Source organism: Triturus cristatus, chromosome 2_1 (genome assembly GCF_964204655.1).
Source record: "Triturus cristatus chromosome 2_1, aTriCri1.1, whole genome shotgun sequence".
NCBI classification, from domain to species: Eukaryota; Metazoa; Chordata; class Amphibia; order Caudata; family Salamandridae; genus Triturus; species Triturus cristatus.
Window position 1 is genome coordinate 656,760,711 of NC_140581.1, and position 16,098 is coordinate 656,776,808.

The window sequence follows — 16,098 nt, forward strand, 5'->3', positions numbered from 1 at the left end:
TTCTCAGCGACTTTGCCGTGAATGAGAGAAGAGATGGGTCGTAGTTTTTCAGGTCTGTCAGGTCTGCAGAGGGTTTCTAGAGGAGCTGCTTAACTTCTGCGCCTTTCCAGTCATCAGGGAATGTGCCGGTTGTGAAGGTGGCGTTGATGGTGCATTGTAGCTCAGGTGCTGTGGAAGATGTGCAGCGGGCAGAGGTCCATGGGGGCTCCTGAGTGAGTGCTCTTCATGGTCGTGGCGGTATCTTCAGTGGACAGCGGGGTCCAGGTGGTGATGGTGGGCTGGCTATCGTTGCTGGAGAAAGGGGTGGTTTCTGGAGTCTGTTCGCTGAAGTTGTTGTAGAAGGCCTTGATTCTCAGATAAAAGTAGGAGCCTAGCATGTTGCAGAGGTCCTGGGAGGGTGTGACGTCCGTGGCTTCGCTGGGGGATTTGGTGGATTGCTGGATGATGCTGTCCAGTTCCTTTGAGTTGCTGGAGTTGGCCAGGATTTTGTTCCGGCTGCAGGTCCTTTTGGTGGATCTGATGAGTTGTTGGTATTCTGTCATGGCGTTCTTGTAGGTGGCCTGGTCTTCCGTGGTTTTGCTGTTTCTCCATAGTTTTTCGAGACATCTGCAGGTGCGTCTGGATTCTTGGAGGTCGGTGGTGAACCAGGTGGCCCTCATGGGGTGCTGTCTGTTGGGGTTCCGGAGGGGGTGAGCTTGTCCGTGCAGTTGGTGATCCAGCGGTGTAGTTCTTTGGCTGCAGAGATGGCCTTGGTCGAGACATGGGGGGGGATCTTGGTTGAGTGTGGAGATGAGGTGCTCCTCTGTGACCTTACTCCAGTTCTTTCGTGGATGGCATGGAGTGTGTTTGTGTGTGGTGGCATAGTTGAAAGAGAAGTGTACGCAGTGGTGTACCATCCAGAGGAGCTGCTTAGTGTGGCTGAAGCGGATGTTTTTCCCTCCTGCGAAGATGGGGTTAAGGGTGTGCCCTTTCTTGTTGGTAGGGGTGGTGACGAGCTGTTTCAGTCCAATGTTGGCGAGGTTGTCCAGGAGGGCAGTGGAGGTGGGGACGCTGTGGTTGTCGAGGTGGAAGTTCAGGTCTCCGATGAGTATGTAGTCCATCGAGGTGATGGCGTAGGGCACAATGAAGTCAGTGATGGTAGTGATAAAGGAAGTTTGAGGTCAGGGGGGTCTGCATGCGAGGGTGCCATGCAGCGTTGTTCTGGGGCTGGTCCGATCTGGAAGTGGAGGTGTTCGGTGGTGGAGGGGGAGTCGCTCGTGCTGGAAGTGGAGAGTCGGAATGAGCTCTTGTATGCGATGGCGAGCCTTCCTCCCGGGCAGTTGGGGTGGTCCTTCCAATGAATCATGTATCCATCGGGGATGGTGGTGGCTGAGGAGGCATTGGTCCAAGTTTCCCTGAAGAAGGCAACGTCTGGTGAGAGGGTGTTGAGGAGGTCCCAGATCTCTATGGCATGCCTGTGCAGTGAGCACACATTGAGGAGGATGCACCTCAGGGCTTCAGTGGTGCTTGCGTCCGGCGCAGGTGCGGCAGCCGTGGGGTATGGAGGGTGGTAAAGGAATGTCGGCAGGAGGACTGGCCATGGGTGGGGTTTGGCGTGGCCCGCTGGCGGTTGTTGTTCCTTTCGGGGTTGAGTGCAAGGAGGGCAGCTGGGTCATAGCAGTGGGTGGTCGGAGAACCAGGGTTCTTGGTGCTGGTCTTGGTCAGGTCACGGACATTGGCATGCATTTGGCATGCCAGCGGTGCGGCCTTACAGTGGACGCCATTAAATAGGGAAGGGGGAGGGAAGTGCAGCTGGGAGGCGGGAGCAAGAATCAGCAGAGGGGAGTGGCCGTGGGGTTAGCAGCAGCGGGAAAGGGCAACGAAACAGGCATGGCGGACACAACAAGGGCCCAGGTAACGGAGCACAAAAAATAGGCAACTTAAACAAAAATAGACAGAAAACAATTACAGGCACAAAAACACTTACCAGGCACAAAGGAGTAGACAGGCCTCAAACACCTACTTACTAGGAGAGGTGTGGAGGCAGCAAAACAACAGCAGAGCTTCTGGGGCAGAGGGCAGAGTCCCTAACCAGGACATCAGAGGTCTTGCTTGCACACACGAGCAGCGGCCGCCATTAAATAGGGAAGGAGCGAGGGAAGCACAGCTGGGAGGTGGAAGCAGGGATCAGCAGGGGGGAGGGGCTGTGAGTGAAGCAGCGGGGGAAAGGGCGACGAAACGGGCACGGAGGACACAACAAAGGCACAGGTAACGGAGCACAAAAAACAGGCAACTTAAACAAAAATAGATGGCAATAACAATTACAAAGCAGAAAACAATTACAGGCACAAACACACTTACCAGGCACAAAAGGAGTAGACAAGCCTCAAACACCTACTTACTAGGAGAGGGGTGGGGGCAGCACCACAGCAGGAGAGCTGCTGGGGCAGAGGGCAGAGAGCCTGACCACCAGGATGTCAGAGGTCTTGCTCAATTAAATAAGGAATTTGATGACTATATCACCTTGTGATTCTTGACAGAATTGTATTTATTCTCCATGCTGCTAACTTTAATGCATTCGAATGATGACTGATCCACAAATGGATTACATTTACCTATTCTTCTGTATGTTTTTAAGGATAAATGAAAGAATATTAGAAACACAAATAACATGTGGACAAAATATTGTCTCAAAAATATTGTGGACCAAAATATCGAGAAAGTAATTGCAAATGGGAAGTATAGATTTACTATTCTTAACTTCACATCTACGTATATGATACATATATCATCAGTGTACATATATGTGGAGTTATATATAGTAAATGTTTGCTTACCCGTAGAACCTCACCTTAGCAATGTTTTTGTCTTCAGTATTCTTGACACAATTTTTTGTCCCAAGATATTTCTGCTTCAGATATTCTGTGTCTACGCTATTATTATGTGTCTTTTAAGGCTTTTCTATGCCGAATAAAGAATATTGACTGTGTGAAACAAGCGGAAAGCTAAAGTGGAAAAAAACCCTGCCCTACTTTTGTAGGAGAGTTGGTGAATGACACCTGAGGGTTTGATTTTCATTTGTTTTTCCACTTTTGCTTGTTTTCACTTTTTTCATGAATGGAAAGAGACTGGTTATGTGCCCACTTGGGCTGTATGTACTTCTAAATGTTACATTGAGCGGGCGTGGCTTTGGCGCCACCTCAGCTCTGCCACACTCTGGACCCTTTGAGGCATTTTCAGCACCCTACTGACAAGTTGCTGGAGGACATAATTTCTGCAAGACTGCGGAAGGTAGAGTGGCGCTGATACGCTCTTTATTTCAGATGTCTGGTGCCTTTTTCAGAATTTTCTTGGCACTGTGAGAGCTCCCTCCATTGCAGCCATCATTTTGCATATTTTCCAATGCCGCAGTAACATTGAGCAAGCGTCCAATGCTCTCTTATGTTTCAGGCTTATATGTGTATATATATAATGGACATGTGACTGTTTTCTTTGTACTTTTCATCTATACTTTCAGCTTTTGCCTATCTGGTAGTGAAATGATATGGTTAGGCTTCTATTTCTTTCAGAGGTAGTGTGTGCTGGAGCTTCATGAGGTTTTCCTATTTCTGGTGGCTGTGTGGCTTGGCCCTTTATTGGTCTCTGCATTGATAATACACACAGCACTAGTGGAAGTGTAGGCCCTAAGGGTATTTCTCAATAGAAGTGCCTGACTAGCTAATTCTATATTTTCCTTTTTTGAGAGAATTAAAGAAGCTATAGTTTGCTTTTTCGCCCATGGGTCATATATCTTCGACAGTGAGTGCTGGGTCTCCTTCAAGCCTATTTTCCAAAGATAAATTGGTCTCCTCTAATGACATGGCTAATTCCATTACTACTCGTATGGCTCCAAAGCAGTCCTCTACAAGCAAAGTTCAGTCACCCTCTTCTAAGAGATTGCAGCATGACCCTACTTCGCCTGAGAAAACTATGTTTCCTATTTCTTTAGAACTGTTGTTGGAGGAAATTGGGGTGCTACGCCCTTTTGTGGAAGAGTCTAATAACCAGATAGATCATTTAGATGATAAATGGTCAGCAATGGAGAATCCTGTTTCTGTGATAGAGCAGCAGCTTGTAGACTTGCATGATGAAACTCATAAAATGTCTTTCTTGTCTGGAAAAAGAGGTCCTTAGGCTTACACAAAACAAAGAGGATTTGGAAAATAGGAACAGGCATAATAATCTATGACTTTATGGAGTTCCTAAGTCATTGGAAGGGGGTGATCCTGTTTCTTTTTCACCTCCTTCCTTCCAAAATTGCTTGACATGCTTTGCTATACCTCACTGAATATTCAGAGAGCTCATAGGCTTGGTCCTCGTTCGACATAGACTACAGCCCCTGTCAAACCCAAAGGAGTCATCATTCTTTTTTTGAAATGTAACGACCTATTGTCAGTACTTTCTGTGGCTAAGGCGAAACGACAAATTACTTGTATGGGTCAACGTATTTTCTTGCCTCAAGATGTCTTTAACGCAACTACAGCCAGAAGGAAGGAGGTCCTTGATCTTCAAGCTCCCTTATGTTCTTTGGGTGTCAGATATGGTCTTTTTTTGTCCCTGCCTCTTTAAAGTGACCGTCCAGAATAATACTAGCACTTTTAAAGACTCCCCTGAGCTTAAAATGTTTATTCATGTTAATATGGACACGTCCGTAGATATATGGCCGTTAGGGTAATTGTCGACAATGCTAAGTTAGCATGAGTTTTGCTGCCATGATACTGCTTTTGCGCACTGTACTACATGCTCTTTATTTTGCAAGACTCTGTTTATGCCTTTCACATGAGAACTGTCTGCTTTTCGCGTTCTCTGCTAAGTCCCTGGAGTTTAGCATGAACATGATGTGCAAGGTCGATAAACAATTCCCCTTGTTATTCTGTTCTGGTCAGTCCCTAGCACCTAGACAAAACATGCTAAACATAGCTGCACTGCTGGAGACTCGTGCTTTGATATTACGGGAATGCATGTTGTTTGAACACACACATGTACCTCATGGTTTACCATGGTCTTAAAGTCATCAATGTTAATATTTTGATATAATAGTTTACTTTTGTTTCTCCTTACAGATCCGTCTTGTATGTTTCCACTGTGCGGTTCTTCCTCCTGAGTGTATAGGGTCCAGATCTGAAGTGAATACCTTCCCTTTTGGGTGTGTCATTGTTTCATGTGTCGTCACCACACCATTTATCTTCTTTTTGTTACTTATTCAGGCGTGTTTTTGTAGTCGTCCTTTCTTTGATTTGTCCTGTCTCTCCTTGTTTTTCATCCTTCTTTTTCCCTTCCCCTCTTTGTTTTCCTTGTCTCCTTTATTATTTGCTGGTTGCTCTTTTCTTTTTTCTCTTTATATTTCTCTACTTCTTTCCTGTTGGACTTCATCTGGCCCTTTCTAAATTTTTTCAATGTTATCAAAAAATATATCTCCGATTTCTCATTTATATTATCTTGGAACATTAAAGGATCTATTATTCCGGTGAAACGACAGAGAATTCTATTCCAACTAGGCAAGTCTAGTCCAGATCTAGTTTTCCTTCAGGAAACTCACCTGACTGAATAGGAAGCTTTAAAGTTTAAGAGATCATGGCTGGGAAATGTGTTTGTTTGTCCTCCACTGAACAAAACAAAAGGTGTTGTTATTTTGTCTAAACAATCGCTATAAGCTAATTTGACCTTACAGGAAATAGATAATATGGGCAGATGGATTATTGTTAGCCTTCTTAGTGATAACGTACCATTTACTTTGTTAGATGTATATGCTCCTAAGCTCCCCAATCATAATTCTAGGCCCCTTTTAGCCAAGAAATGTACAAAATATAAAAATTCACATTTTATTTTGGGTGGTGATTGTAACCAAATTATGGACCTTTTTTTAGATAGCTGTTCTTCTGTACAATTTTTGTCACAGTGTATGATTGAACAATTCCTTTCTACAGTTAATAACAGTGCCCTAGTGGACTCATGGAGATTTTCTAACCCCACATCACAGGATTATACTTACTACTTATATTCTCATAGTACGCTTTTACGATTAGACCACATTTTTCCTTCCAAATCTCTTTCCCAACATTTTATAAAATCTCATATTCCTCCTATTGTAATTTCTAAATATGCTATGGGTATTACTGTCATGGATTCGGTTCCTCCCTGTTCCCCTTCGCATAGCTCTCTTCTACAAGATGTTCAATTTTCCAGTTCCATTATTTCTTTTACTTTAGAGTTTTTTTCTTTTAATGCTAATGATAATTCTTATACTTCTCCTTCTTTGCCTGGGACACCTTTAAAGCGTAGGCGAGGGACTTTATTTTAAATTATGTTTCTTAGATGATGAATAAGAGTTGTGCTAAGGAGCATATTGCTTTCCTTTCTTCTATTAAATCCTTAGAGCAACAATATTTTTCTTCTAAATTGCCTTCTGATCTTCATAATTTAGTACAAGCAAAACTAAAATTTAACTTCATTTCTACTAATGAAGCTACTTCTATACTTCTTCGGAAAAAGGTGAGGTATTATGGGGAGGAATAAAGTAGTAAACTTATTGGAAAATTATCTCAAAAAGAGAGACAAGTTAGTGAATCAGTGCTGAATGCACAGGTTAGTTCAGTTACTAATCATACAGATATTTTAGAAGAATCTAACTTTTATAAATCCTTATATATGCCTGGGTTATCGGCTCAATCTTCTCCCATTTCTCATCATATTTTTCCTGATTTGGATTTTCTTTCTTTAAAAAAAGATCTTACTTTAGATGAAGTTTCTCAAGCATTAAGAGTATTAAAATTGGGAAAAACAGCGGGACCTGATAGTTTTACGGTAGAGTTTTATCTCCAGTTTTCTATTATTCTTCTTCCATATTTATTTCCCTTGTTTAATTCTTTTTGTAGTTCCTCTTCTATGGCAGGTACCTTCCAGGAGGCAATATTATGTCTCATTCACAAAGATGGTAAAGATCCCCATGAGTGTAAAACCTACAGGCCTATCTCTTAAACGTGGATTATAAGATTCTTCCTAAGCTGATTGCTCTATGTTTAGAGTCTCTCCTCCCATATCTTATAGGGAAGGAACAATCTGGTTTTATTAAGGGTAAGCTTATATCAGACCATTCTTGTTTATTATTTAATGTTCTAGTAGAGCCCCTTTATTAAAAACCTTGCTCACGGCTATAACAATAGATCCAGAAAAAGCATTTGATAGGCTTAGTTGCGACTTTATTCTTTGGTCATTACAGTGGCATGATTTTGGACCTAAATTTATAGCTCGAGCAGTGGTCTTGGTGAATTGTAAAGTTTCCTCCTACTTTCCTCTATATAGAGGTGTGAGGCAGGGCTGTCCAATATCTCCTTTATTGTTTGTTTTGGAACTTGAGCCATTTCTTTACTGGATTCATCTTAACCCCTCTATTTCTGGCTTCATTTCTGGTGACCATCACTTAAAATTCACTACATATGCAGATGACATTCTTTTGTTTATTTCCTCTCCGGAAAGATCTTTGCTTTCTCTTTTGCAGGAATTTTCTTTATTCGTTGTGGTCACTGGATATAAAATAATGAAAGTAAAATGGAAATTCTTCCTTTAATAAATACACCTTTAGTCATCCTTATCACATGACAGGTTTTCAATTGCCTACCTCCGTTAAAATTAAATATTTAGGTATTTGGGTAATTAATTCTATCTCAGAAACTATATGACTTAAGTTTAAAGAATTACAAATGAAAATCGACACTCTTTTGCACTTTGGGAATCTATTATTGTTGTCCTTTGGGATCATTGCAGGAAGAGGTGTGGTGCAGCGGGCAGGGCAACTGACTCCGGAACCCGGGGGCTCACTGTTCGATCCCCGGCGCCAGTGGCAGATTATCCCAGCACCATGTGACTCTGGGCAATAGCTCACTTAATCTTCCCAACGGCCCCCAGTGCCTTGACACCCTCAGGTAATTGTTCGCTCTTTACAAATAATGGACATTTACATATACATCATTTAGATGCAACTAAAATGATGATCTCTCCTATTTTTTTAATTAGTCTTTCTATGTTACCAATTGATATCCCCAGACCTATTTTATAAACTTTAACTCATTACTTCATACATTTTTATAGCATAATGAGAAATCACAAATTTTATGGCAAGACCCGGAGGCCAATATTATGCATATCACCTTTATTGCTACTAAAACACAGCAGCAACAAACTCTTAGAATTAGAATACACAATACACTCTAGAACGCAGAACATGCATAAATTCCCAGAACAGGCAGCCATCTTCCTCTCTTGTTACTGCTCAAGTACATTCATTTCTTGCTCATTTTGAATGTGGAAAATTAGAATTTTAAAAGTAATTAATAATTTATTGATGTATGTTTGAATTTAAAATGTTAGCAAACTATTATATATCTTGATTTATAAGAAGAGAAGTTTTTATGTAATTAAAAGGTTTTTTACTTGTGAGAGAAATTTAATATAGCAAGGTTTAGTTTGTTTTAAGATGTGTTAGCGCTGTTGTATATTGTTAGCTTAGGAGCATAGCGGATTAATTATAGGTAGAGTAAGTCGTATAGATTGTAATTGGGACGGTTACCATTGTGTTTTCTTTTGAAGCCTGCGAGCGTTCTTGGAGCGTGTAGTCTTTAGAAGCGAGAGAGAGAGACGCATGATTGTTTCGGAGCCAGAAGTATTCTTTAGGAGTGTAGACTAGGAGAGATGGTGCGCGTGTGCAACTGTTTTCTCTCGCTCGTCTGATTTATTGAAGCACGCGAGGGAAGAGATTACTTTTGAGCCTTAGGGAGCCCCGTACACAAGTAACGTGCGGCGGCCATTTTGATAAATTGGGAAAAGGATAATGGAAAGTAATGAAGTATTTGGCTGACATACTTTGGGGCTTTACGAAGTCGATGTCAGAACGCGAATCAGTTTCTGACAGACTTCGGTCAGGAGTTCATGTGGTGGTCGAGTTTATTAGGAGCTGTGAGTAGAATTTTGGTGTAGTGAATTCAAGAGTTTTGAATTTTAAGTGAGATAGTAGTGTGTTAGGAAAATTAATTTATAAGGATAGATATTTTTGGAAAGTGGTTTGAATAACATTTGAAGTATTTTGTGAAGGAGAATATAGTTAAAATAAATTTAAATTGTTAGTAAGTTGTGGTAAAAAGAAGAGTTATACAATGGAGAGCCCAGAGGGAGGATTTGAAGAAAGGATGAGAGTGTATATGGAAAAAAATGTTTGTAGACATGTCTGCGTTTATAGATAAAAAGATAGAGAATAGTTTGGAGAAAGAGTCCAGAAGGAGGTCTGGGGAAGAGGATAACTTCTGGACTACGGAGTAAGTTGAAGTTGGACCAGGAGTATCTGGTCAGGGTGCAAAGAGGACACAAAAGAAAAAGCATTTGGAAAAGAAAAGAAAGAGTTGGCAACATGAACGTAAGGTTCAGAAGGAATCTGCTATAAAGGCAAAAGGAGGCACAATAAAGGCGCGTAAGAGAAGGCACAGTGTTGCTGCGTGCGATTCAAGCTCTACAAGTGGTGATGTAGAGTTAAATTGTAATACCAGTTTTGAAGATTCTGAGATTGAGGAAGTGCTGATTAAGAAGAGGAAAGTTGATGGGAAAGAGATTATATTGGAAGCGGATGATTTTGTTGATCCTCAAGGAGAGGAAATGTTCAACTCGCTATTAATTCAGCACCCTCTGTCTCTGCAGTGGACTCCTGCGGAACATGTGGCCAAGTACTTAAGGTACTGGATGAGGAGGGAGACACCCAAAGATGTAAGAACTAGGCTAAGGTCAGAGTGTCCAAAACCTAGCCTAGATAGTGGAGTATATGCCTGAGTTGGATTAAAAGATGTTAACTTTTCTAAATAAAAGTGGAAAGGATCCCAGAAGGGGCCTAGATAAAGGGCTCAAAGGTTGCCATGATAGGTTACTGGATGTACTGGGACCTTTGACAAATATTTTTGAGCAAAGAGGCACATTCTAATAACACTGGAATTGACGTAGAGGAAATGTGTCAGTGGGTCCAGAGGGCAATTTTTCTTCTTGGGAACTCAAATGCAGCTCTTTGTATAGAGAGAAGGAAAGGCATACTTTTTTTAAGACAGATCTGCTTTTTGGCGATGATTTTGTCAAATATATGGCTAAGTATGTTGGAACATTTAACCAGTTGCAAAAAGCACAGAGAGATATAAGGAGAGTTTTTGGAGTGGCCGGACGAATGCGGGGTCGGTTCCCCCGCCGAGGTCAAGGAATTACCAGAGGGAACTTTGGTAGAGGGAATAGACCCTATGGACCAGGTTATGGAGGAAACTATGGATTTTCAAGATCAGAATAGGGAAGTTTTTATGCGCAAAGGCAGAGGAGTAGATCAAGAGGCATGCGTTCTGAGAGACGTACAAGAGGTGCCTCAGGTAAGTTGTTTACCAGACCCTATTTCTATCCATGTAAAGTTGGGCGGCAGACTAGCCCAGTTTGTAGCAAGATGGAAAGAGATAACTCAGGATCCATGGGTTTTGGAGACTGTAGTAGGTTACAGAATAGATTTTATACAGAAACCAGCACAAGAGAAAATTCCAAATATTTTACAGTTTTAAAAGGAAATGGAGGATCTGGTAACAAAGGAAGTAGAGGCTTTGGAAGCAAAAGGTGCAATAGAACCTGCAAGAAGGATGCGAGGTTGTTTCATAAGCAATCTGTTTTTAGTGAAGAAAAAAGAGAAAGGAATGAGGCCAGTTATAATTCTAAGAGAGTTGAACAATTGTGTTTGTTTCAATCATTACAAAATGGAGGGAATTCATATGTTGAGGGATTTGTTAAGGAAGGGGGACTGGTTGACCCGTTTAGATTTAAAGGATGCATATCTGACCATTCCGATGTGCGTAGATCAAAGGGATTACCTTCAGGAGGAAGGAAAAGCGCTGGAGGTTGAAGAGTCTTCCTTTCAGGTTGACGTCAGCCCGTGGTGTTTTATGAAGGCAATGAGGCCAGTGGCAGCATGGTTGAGGTCCAGGGGGATTCATTTGATTGTTTATCTAGACGATATATTGATTATGGCAGAAGAGAGGAATGTAGCGAAAGAGCAGATGGAGTTTGCTGTGAGAGTTCTGGAGGATTTGGGATTTGTAGTGAACAGGGAAAACCCTTGTATGGAGCCAGAGCAAGTGATGCAGTTTTTAGGCTTTCAGATTCTGACATTGGATTGTGTGTTGAAGTTGCCTATGGAGAAGGTGAAGAAAATCAGGAAGGAAGTGAAGAGAGCGAAGAATGCAGAATGGATTACGTTGAGGCAATTGGCTCGGTTGTTGGGTCTGTATTAGTTGAGGTGGTCATTTTTTTGCCAGCTCAGTTTAGTAGTGGTTTAGCGTACAATACTGTCAATTTGAGCAGGTCGGCGATTTCGGCAGGGCATGTTTTGGTAGATGGGTTACCAATTCGACAACATTCTTAAAAGATTGGTTAAGAGTGTTAGAGTAATTGTACCTCCAAAAGCAAAATATAGTGCACTTTGGAATGTGTCAGTGGTTTTAAAGGAGTTGGATAGCTGGGGAGCAAATTCTTGTTTGGATTTGAAATTATTGTCTTGGAAGCTGACTATGTTGCTGTGCTTGGTTTCTTTTAGGAGAGTTTCAGATATTAGAGCTTTAGAAGTAAATTCTAGATGTTATCAACCAGAGTGTGTGTGCTTTGAGATAAGGAAAAGGACAAAGACTATGTCAAGGACAGTTTTTTATCCTCTTTTGGAGGGGCATAATAATAATTTGTGTGTAGTTAGTTGTCTTAGGGAGTATGAGAAGAGGATTTTAAGATTGCGGCATAGTGGTTGCACTCAGTTGTTAATTTCATTTAAGAAGCCCTTCAAGGAAGCTTCTACACCTACTTTAGCTAGGTGGGTAAAAGGGGTGATTGAGTAAGGCTGGTTTGGATGCGAGTGTGTTTGGTGCACATTCTGTTAGAGGGGCCATGGCTAGTAAAGCTTTTATGAGGGTTTTTGTTTGAGTGGGATTATGAAGGCGGCTTATTGGTCTAATGATTCAACCTTTAAGAAATTCTATTTTAAACCTGTGGAAAATGTGTTGGATACTGTTTTAGATGAACTTTGAACATGCATAATATTGGCCTCCTGGCCTTGCCATAAAATGTAGATTTTCCACAGTTTTAAAGGGTAGAAGATCATGAGTTTATTAAAGGCACGGAGGCTAATATTATCCCTCCGCTGTTTCCCGCCCAATTTTATTAATATTTTGTTTTGTTTACATAGGTTAAAGGAGAAGATCTGGTCTACGAGATCGGGAAGGAATGGATTGCAGAACCAGCAGAAGGAGTAGGAATTTGGAACTTTGTTTATTTTGCAGCAGCTAAAAGAGGAAGATGGCTGCCTGTTCTGGGAATTTATGCATGTTCTGCGTTCTAAAGTGTATTGTGTATTCTAATTCTAAGAGTTTGTTGCTGCTGTGTTTGAGGAGCAACAAAGGTGATATGCATAATATTAGCCTTCATGCCTTTAATAAAATCATGATTTTCTACCCATTAAAACTGTGGAAAATCTGCTTTGCTCTGACTATTGAGCAACGTCCTAAAGCAGCTGGTGGAGTTAATTTTCCGGATTTCTTTTCCCATCATAGAGCTTTTATTTTGCGGCAAGCTGGCCATTGGACTTCTGAAGTGGTTTCACCTTTTTCTCCATACTTACTTACTCATGTGATGGGACACACTTTAGATGGTATTTTTGTTAATCAAGACACTCTGGAAAGGGAAGATCCTCTCCTGCTGTGCTAAACAGACCACCTTTGGGTAACATTTAAAATTGCATTACAGATAGATAGCGGACAGCGGCAGACTAATACAGGAGAAGGAACAAACTTTTCTCTGAAAAACTGAAAGAAGAGTTAAGAGAATCCCTTGCAAGGGCTAATAGCCCGCTAGAATATATTTTATGGTTAACTCATGCTATTGATCAGATTGCCCCCCCTTACCGCTAAAACTAGTTAGAACTGGGACCTCCTCTCCTTGGTTCTCAGAGGACCTGACAATGCTCAGACATCAGTGCAGAAGACAAGAGTGGCAATAGAGGCTTACACCCCCCTATGAAAGAAGAAAATAAGCACAAAGAACTGATGCACAGATATAAGTGTGCCATTGTTGCAGCCAAGTTTGCCTGTTTTTCAGAAAAAGATTTGTAACCAACACACCTAAGGAGCATTTTTAATTGATTAACAGTCTTTCCAATCCTCCAGCTCAGCATCATTTAGAGAGTTCACAATATATCTGAAATGGGGTGGCAGTCCATTTTGGGGACAAAATCTTAAAGATTGTGTCCTGCTTCATCTTTAAGAAAGATGGGGGCACATGCATCATTGCTTTTTGCAGTCGTAAAGGTGCAGATTTGCAGAATCTGCCCCTGTGCCACCGCAATTTTTGCATTTGGGATGCATCATCCCAAATGCAAAAATCGCTATTTAACTAATCACAAATTTTGCGATTACTTAAATATCGATTGCATTTAGGGAATCGCAAATTGCGATTCTGTAAATGCAATGCAGCAACAACAAAAAAATAGCGATTTTGCTATTATTATATGTATATATTTAAGAAATGCAAATTACCATCAACTTAAAGTTGATGGTAATTTGCGTAAACTTTGAAAAATGCACAAACGTGCATTTTTCAAAGTTCTATGTTGCACACAAACATGCCCTTGGGGCATGTGTGTGTGCAACATGTTTTTTTATTTGCACTTTCAGGGGTGCATCAGGGCGTCCTTTTGGACCCCCTATCACCCTTGAAATTGCATGCGCAATTTGCGAGTACCTATTTGCTACTCGCAAATTGCGCATGCAATTCCCATTGATTGCTATGGGCCTAGGCTCATGGGAATCAATGGGAAGCCATTCCTTAATTGCAACTCGCAATTTGCGACTTGCAAATAAGGAATTTTAAGGAATCGCATTGTTGGGGGTAATCCTTCAAGCATTACATTTTGTGATTTCTAAATAGCAAATCGGTAAAATTCGCTATTTAGAAATCGCAAAATGTGGAATTGATGCATGTGCCCCATGGTCCCTTACCAAATAGCTGTGAGAAGGCAACTAACTCCGCCTCATCTGTCACTATATCAGCTTTTCCCCACCTCAATTTTAAAAAGTTAAAGAGCTTCTCCCCCAGCTAAAATCCGTATCTCCGAATTACCAGTGCCCTCCCTGGAATTCTTCAATTAGCTCCTGATCAGATTGCCTCCTTGCTTAGAAAAGTTTTTATACAAATTCTTAGTACTGGAATCTTTCACCCGGAAGACCTGAGCAATTTGCGCCCTATTTCCCTGCTGTCTGCTCCTGTGAAGATATTTGAAAAGTACATTAATCAGGTACTCATGGAGTTCCTGATTACTCAAGATCTTTTGGATCTTTTGCAGGATGGTTTCCATAGAGGCCATAGCACAGAGTCTACCCTGCTAGGTGCTACAGATGTTATACGCCACCAAATGGACCAAGGAGGCTCTGCTATAATGGTGCTATTAGATCTCCCAGCAGCATTTGATACAGTGTCCCCCTCCAGCCTGATGCATTCATTGCACCTGGCGGGTATGAGGGACTCTGCTCTGGCCTTGCTGGAGTCCTTCCTCACGTATTGGACTCTTACAGGGAGCTGGGTGCAATTCTGTTCAGAAGATTACCAACTGCCTTGTGGGGCTGCGCAGGGCTTTTTACTCAGCCCAACTTTGTTTAATCTGTACGTTGCTCCTTTACCCAAATTGATAAGATCTTTTGGGTTCAAAGTATTGTCATATGTGAATGACACCTGAATTATTGTGCCAATTACAGATGACTTCTGGGAGGTAACGGACAGGTTCAAATGCTGCATGATAAAATTTAACAGCTGGATGAAAGAAAACTGGCTAAAACTAAATGCCGATAAGACGGAGATACTGGTCTTTGTTGAGCAAAGGTCGGTATCGTCTGAATTGTGTTGGCCTGAAACTTGTGGAACATTACCAAATCCGATCACCGAAGCTAAGAATCAAGGAGTTATCTTTGACAGTACCCTCTCTTTCGACCCTCAGGCTAAGAAGACAGTGATCGCCTATTTTTTCATCATCAGAATCTTGAAAAAGGTCTTTACCTTTATTACTGTCGAGCTTAGGGTTGCAGTGGTCATCACCCTGATTACCTCTCAGTTGGACTACTGCAACTTGCTGTACTTAAATATCATTAAATCTACCCTTAACAGACTTCAGATTGCTCAAAATGCAGCTGCGCACTTGATTCTGGATGTCCCTAAACATTCTTCAGTTAGGGAGGAAATTCAGTCTCTTTATTAGCTGACAATCAGGAAGCGTGTGACGTTTAAAGCTTTGTAGCTGGTTCACACTGCCCTCACTCACAGGGCCTGCTTGCCTTAAGATCATCATTCCAATGGCATATTCCAAACAGACTGTTGAGATGGTCCTCTCTTCAGAAGGTGAATACTCCAAGATTCCGGAAAGCCAGATGGGGAGGACAAACCTTTTCGGTATCTGCAGCCAAGTTGTGAAATGCACTACCTCCCAACATTGCTAGTACCACATCCCACACAGTATTCCAGAAGAAACTCAAAACCAGACTTTTCTCCATTTCATGATAATTGGTGGATGCCTCTTGCATGTGCTTCTTTGATTACGGCTAGCGCTTTGACACCCTCGGGTATAATGCACTCTACAAATTCCAAAGTACAAATACAAGTGAATCAAAGGAGAGTGAAACCTCACCACTCTAATTCCAGAGTCTCACCAGTACGTTTCTAGGAGACCCTCAACCACTAGTTCTAGCCAGCGGTATTTATAATCATCACTGGTTTACCCTAGTGGATAGCTTTTTCATTGGGTCCCCTACCTGGTCATGGTGTAGTCCAGATACGTAACACCCCCACCAGAGGAAGAGTCTTGGGATATAGAATTAGGTGGGATCAGTAGAGATGGTTAAAATGACCTCCTATACCAAAACGGTCAACTTTAATACAGATTGAAATAGGGGTAAAGTAAAGAATTAGGAGAAGCGCGAGAGATGGACTACTAATCCTTCACATCAGCGGTCTACATGATTCAGCAATTTTAGCTCTGGTGGGTCAGTA